This window comes from Otolemur garnettii, unplaced genomic scaffold (assembly GCF_000181295.1).
Source record: "Otolemur garnettii isolate 467f Iridium unplaced genomic scaffold, OtoGar3 scaffold00109, whole genome shotgun sequence".
In the NCBI taxonomy this organism is placed as follows: domain Eukaryota; kingdom Metazoa; phylum Chordata; class Mammalia; order Primates; family Galagidae; genus Otolemur; species Otolemur garnettii.
In genome coordinates this window covers 3,277,621-3,284,531 of record NW_003852504.1, presented here as the reverse complement: position 1 = coordinate 3,284,531, position 6,911 = coordinate 3,277,621, and positions in this window count along the sequence as shown.

The following is a 6,911-nucleotide window of genomic DNA, read 5'->3' as shown; positions in this document are numbered from 1 at the left end:
CTTGGCAAGTGCAATGTTCAGTGCCTCAGTGCTCGTTCTGACATCACCATGATGCAATATATCAATCTTATTAAATTGCACTCGTACCCCATGAATACACACAAATAAAAATAAATTTTTAAATGCATTCAAGTGATATTTGGTGAGTATTAATAATGAAAGCAACACTAGAATGCTTATTATTTGTCTGGCACTGTTCTACAGCTAATTCATGTGTTAACTCATTTAACTTATTTTCATAATAAAATTATGAAGTAGATAAAATTATGATCCCTTTTTCACACATGAAGAAACTGAGGATAAAACAGTTAAGTGATTTACCCAAGGTCTTCTAGGTCCCATGTTTAACAAGTGCATTACACTATCTCTTAATGACCTTTAGAAAACAGTGGCATACAAAGATATTGCCCAAAAGTTATCTTCTCAAACTTCCCTACATCATACTCTCTCCCTCAAACCTTAGTAAATATCTTCATCATCTACTCAACTCTACCTTTAAGCCTCTACCATTAAACCTAGAGACAAATCTACCTCTAAATTTGTAAACCATAGACATTTCATCTCCTCTTTTTTTTCTTCATGTTACCTTGGGGGTTTATCATTCCTTCTATTAAAGGACAATCCCTCCACCTATATCCGGAACCTCATCCCTTTTCCCCTTCCCAGAAGACCTATGTCATTAGTTAACTTTTTACTTGTCTATATCTTCAACCAATACCTTTTTTTTTTTTACTGGATTTTTCTTCTGTTTTATAAGCATGTTCTAGTATGTCCAATGTTCATCAGACAAGCAAAACTGGTTTTGCTTCCTTAGTTACTAAATAATCTCACTGCTTCCATCAGATACAAATTTCTTGAATTGTCTACATTGCTGTTTCCATTTCTTCACCTCAACCCACCCTGATCTGTCTTCTCGCCCCACACAATTCCATTGAAATAGTCTTTAATAAGGTCACAATGACACTCACATTACTAAATCAACCCTTTTTGCAACTTAACAATATTCGCCTCAGTTAATCACCCAACTTAATGTAGTCTCTTTCTTTAGATTTTGGGAACCCTTACTCTGGTTTTCCTTTGATCTCTCTGACAATTCTTTCTCCATGTCTTTTCAAGGATCTTCCATATAACCTTTAAATGTTTCTCATGATGTCACCCAGCTTTCCTTACTCTCTCCTTAAAATAAAATTATCTCCTTTTGCAACTTCAATTACTACTTTACCCTTATGATTCTCAGTTTAGCATCTCTGATTTAGCCCTCTTCTGAGCTCTAAAACCACATACCTAACTTACCATTTGTTATCTCCATTTTAAAATCTCATAAGCATGTCAAATTCAGTATTTCAAAACCAAACTCATTCTCTATCCACTCCACTGCCTGAAACCAATCTTGACCCTTCTCCGTTTTCTTACCTCAGTAAATTATAGTGCTATCAACGTTTTTCATTTTGATACCCCCACTTTTCCCTATTAGTATGCAATGTTTTTTAAAGATTCAAATATTTAAGTCCTATAGATTCCCCCATCTTTAATATTTATCAAATGTATCTACTTGTCCCCCCCACCTAATCCCAAGCCAACATCATGGCTCTGCATGTAGTTCAATTCCCTTCAAATAGTCCCCATGCTAACAATTTCAGTCACTTCCTATTCCTCTTTGTTTATGGTCCAAAATTATTAATGTAGCCTATAATATTTAGCCACCTTCTGAATTCTTTTGCTCTGCTATTTTCCCCTTCTTCCAGTCCTCTCAAAAACCCCAAGTTCCTTCCTTATTCGTTGCTTTTTTCTATGCCTGTATTCTCTGTCTGGAAGGCAATAACCTCTTCATCTGGCTAATTTATGTTCTGATCAGGTCCCAGTTTAAATGCTCCTTTTTCAAATATACCTTCTCTGAACTCTCAAGACTATGCTAGGGCCCTTGCAGTGATATCCCAGAGCCACCTATACATCTTCTATGAAAATATTTATCACAACTTTCCTACTACCCTCTAAATTCTATGAGGACAGAGACCATGACTTTCTCCTACTGCTTAGCACCACAATGCCTGGAAAATAGTTGGTATTCAATAATTTGTCAGTGATTTAATTAATAGAAGAATATGAATTAGATATAGAAAAATTAATCTAGGTGGTAGTAGATAAATGAAGACTTTAAGGAGAAAGTGACTTTTTTTTTTTTTTTTTTTTTGAGACAGAGTCTCAAGGTTTTCCCTTGGGTAGAATACCATGACGTCATAGCTCACAGCAACCACCAACTCAGGTTCAACCGATCCTCTTGCCTCAGTTTTTTCTATTTTTTTAGTAGAGATAGGGGTCTCGCTTTTGCTCAGGCTGATCTCGAACTCGTGAGCTCAAACAATTCACCTGCCTCAGCCTCCGAGAGTGCTGGGATTACGGGCGTGCACCACTGTGCCCGGCCAAGAAAGTGACTTTTGAACTGATGTTTGAGAAATGCAAAGAGAGATGGGGGCATTCTGGAATTCAAAACACCTTTTGTAAAGATACAGACATAGAAAGGTTGAGGCCTCAAAGCAGAAGATGTTTAAAGAAACACAGAGTATGCTGTAGCCCTTCAGAGAGTGGTGGAAGGTGAGGCCAGCAAAATATGCTTTTGATATGGAAGCCTTTGTGTATACCATATGATTAATGATGTCTGGAAGCATCTAAGAAAAACAGCAAGTATGATTTTGTGTTGTGGAAAATACAGAGTTCAGAGCAGACTGACAGGTGCCAGGAAAGGACTATCATCAGAAATACAAAGCAAAATGTCTGTAAATGATTGCTTTTTCCCCTTTGTTGCTCCACTTCTCTGTTCTGAGGCTCCCTCGAGACCAGATCCCCTATTTCTAGTGACCAGAAAGCATGTCTGAGGCCTGGGCGACTTTCTATAGCACCAGAGAAATGGCTGGGTATAAAGGCAGAGGAATGAGGAGTCATGTCTGACTCTTGCAGATCCGTCAGCACAATTCCCCAGACCAGGAGGAAAAATGGTGTCTCTTCATGCCCCCTTTGTGTTCCTTTTTCAGCTTGGTAAATCACATTACCACTTTCATTGGATTTTCCATTTCTTCAGCAGAACTTGGACTTTCTTAGAGGAGATTAAGTCTTTAGGCAATTGGTATTCAGTATTGTAATGCCTGATTTTTTTTTAAAGAGACATATTTGGAAACAGAGGACACTGACACTGACCTTTTCTCTGAATGGCTGCCTTTGCACACGTCATAGCAAATGCATTTAGGAATTGCTCATTTGTGGGAGCTGCTCACAGGCAGGAGAAGAGAAGTGTCTTGGGAATTGACAATAAGCAGCAAAGCAGTACAGAAAAGAACAGGGATATTCAGACATGATGAATGGGATCATTTTTGCTTTGAAAAGATTGGTGTTTCCTCATTTAGAAATTCTTACGTTCTTAGTTGTATGTGTGTTTGTTTGTTTGACGCAGCAGAGGATCATAAACATGCCCCTGATTTTAGTCTCACTTCTATTCTCTACTACCTGACTAACTTGTAAGGTCCTCTCTCTAGGTATTAGTTTCATCCTTTTTAAAACAACTCCTCATTAGATTAAGGTTAGATTAAATTATCTCTACACCCACCTTCCCACCCTGACATTAAACAATTCTGTGATTTCTAATTGGGCATATTTTTGCATATTGTGGTGGAAACATGATCGTATATGACTAGAAGGTGGGTAGTAGAAATAGTACAATTTCTTTTCAACTAACACAGTGGATTTTGCTGTGTTTGATGTATAATTCATGAAGTTTCCCAATTTCTAGCTTAAAGAGAGTTCACGACAATAAAATTACATTCTGCCTAATCAGTTTGCTTATGCTGTGTGTGTGGGTAGGGGGCTTATTACAGATAAGTGTGTTAGCTAAGAGGGGTCACCTGGAGGTGGTGGTGGAGGTAAGCTCCTGTTTATGATGAAGAAATAGGAGACTGGGAAGGAAAAGATAAAACAGCTTTAAATAATCTGTTCAATAAAAGTTTGTGAAAAACTCTAGAAACAGTTCTTCGCTCATCAACTAAATTGGAGCCAATGTCTTATGTACACCCTCACTGGTAACCTCTCTGAGGTGGGCCACCAGCTATCTACTCATTGCTTCACTAACTGGAGAAGGAAGCAGTAGCAAAGCTCTTCTTCAGGATTGGGGAAAAGGAAATGAAACAAGTGAAACAGCCCATAGGTATCCTCTTTCCTCCAACTCTCACCCAGTTGGCAGAGGGAAGCAAGAGATCCAGGGGTGCCCCTTCTTACCTTTGTCTCTTTCTTTACCACAAGCAGCTTTAACACCAATCAAAGAAAACCCTGGGAGGAATGGGAGAGCAAGGGTCAGAATACCTATAGCAACCCTCATCCATCCAGTCCCAGGCATCAGGTTTATTGCTTGCCATCCCTCAGAGAAGATTTTCCACATGTGGATGACCTTGAGAAGAATCACTGTTTTTCATTCTCAAGTTTCTCCTTGATAATCAACTTTATCAAGGTTTTGTTGGCAACTACATAATAGAGACAACAGGACGTAGGGAAACAATTGAAGAATATCAGATTAAGCTTCTTGGATCCCAATGTTGCAGAGAATCATCATATTTCACAATTCAGTATGCTGTATTTCAGGCCATATTTTGTCACTCCTTAGCTCTTATGCTTCCTCACAACTTCTGATTTTTGTATCAGTGAAAGAAATGTAGAAGAAATAAAGTACAGGTAGTTAAGACTATACTCAGAAGCAGCTCTATGGAACACACAAGTTCATTAGGGAGAGCACAAATCTGAACATTGATAATTCTACACTCTCAAATAGCGACTTCAAAGCAACTCAAAACGTATCAACAATAGAATGCAAAGTAGAGCAATTGAGTAGTCTGAATTGCCTAGGATTTTATCATAAAAGGATTTCTGGAGAACTTGAGTTTATAACTTTTTTATAATGAGATCATTGGGGCTTTTTTGTAGTCAATGTTTCAATCTCAGTAGTAATCTTGATGTTTTCAATTGTGATATAGACCAATTGGCCTATGTTAAGTAATATTTATTGTTATGTGGGAGTTAGGGAGCATGCTGCCCTTAAAGACAGCTTGCATGGGAACAAAGTGTTTGCAAACTTTTAATTGGCCTGGGAAAGGATAACACTTTGCCACCTGAAGTGCCAAGGGAACAAGTACACAGTGTACTTCTTTCCTAATGAGGTGTGGAGGTTGGTAGAGAAGGGGGTCTTCCTGATTTTTAGTTACTTGGCTAGAGTGTCCAGAGAGATGGAAATGAACAGTGAAGACTGGGGGTCACACTGACCCAGCATCTTAGCAGCTTCTAAACCTATGTTGAATTCCTCAGAACCAACCTGAGGCCTGGGTCTATTAGGACAATAGCCAAATTCTCAGAGGGAACAACCTTTCTGTTAAAAGACAAGAGCTCTGTACCAAATCTGGCTTCAAATCTTATTTTCAGTGTGCCTTTGAACACAGTACTTCTCCACTAGGAGCATTAGATTTTTTATCTGTTAAACACAAAGAAAATCCTTCCCTGGCTATGGAACTTGATTTCTTTGGATGACTTTAAAATGTGGCTATATCACATAGGGGTTTGGGAGGGTAGTAGGATGAAGAAGGGAATACTGAGAGTTGGAAAACTGGGAAAGTAGGGGTGCTTCAGTGAGCTCAGCAGATAGGCAAATCTAGAAGAAAATGTAATTATGAGCTCTATTCAGTCAACCATAGATGCTAATAATCCTCCCTCTTTCCTATATCAGTTTCCTTACTGCTGTGGACTAAGCTGTGCGCTCCTAAAATGCATAGGTTGAAGCCCTGACACCCCATGTGATAGTATTTGGCTTTGGGAAATAGTTAGGTTTAGATGATCTCATAATTTTAGCTGGGGACCTCATGCTGAGATTACTGCCCTCACACCTAAATGAAGAGGCATGAGAGAGTTTTCTCCTCTTCCTCCCTTCATCAAGTGAAGGCACAGTGAGAAGGTAATCAGCTGGAAATCAGGAACCAAGGCCATGATTCACCAGAAAGCAACAATGATAGCCACCTGATTTTGTGCTTCCAGACTCCATAACTGTGAAAAAATAAATTTTGGATGTTTAAGGCACCCAACCTATGCGATTTTTGTCATGGCAACTCAACTAAGTAGACACAGACAATTACCATTTCCTAAGTAGGGCCTGTCATGCTACCTGCAAGGAAAGGGAATGCACTATCATGAATCTAAGTTTATACTCTTAGGGTTCCAGGAGAGCCTGTTTCTTCAAGGTGTCTTTTGCAGGACAAATCCAAGATATTTATTCTATCTAGTGAAGAACCAGGTGTGATTACCTTCCTCTGTATCAACCACTCCCCTACAGCACACGCACATTCCATTTCTCTCCGCTTGTGTATTGCTTCCTCATTAATTTTTATTTTCCTTGATGTTGTTCAGTCATGGAACAAAGGAACTGAAGTACATTATAACAGAATTCTAAACTATTGGTTTCTTCTTGTGTGTTTTGCCCTTTCTCCTCAGCAATGGGCTACATTTTGAGTTCTCTACCGTAAGGCCACACATCACCATGTGCATCCTGCACCCCTACTCTGTTACCATATTCTTTAAAAACTGTGTACTCTTGGTGGATAATTCATTAATAGATTAATTAAGCCAGTATTTATTGAGTGTCTACAATATATATATATATATATTTTTATTAAATTATAGCTGTATACATTAATGCAAACATGGAGTACAGTGTAGAGTTTTCATATACATTTTGAAATACTTTCATCAAGATGGTTCACATAAATTTCATGTCATTTGTCAAATGTCAAAACATTTACATTCTAGTTCTAGAAAAGTTCACTTGTACCCTTGTTAGACAGAAATATAGGTGATCTTTCCAGTCACCCTCCCACCACCCAGCCACCCTT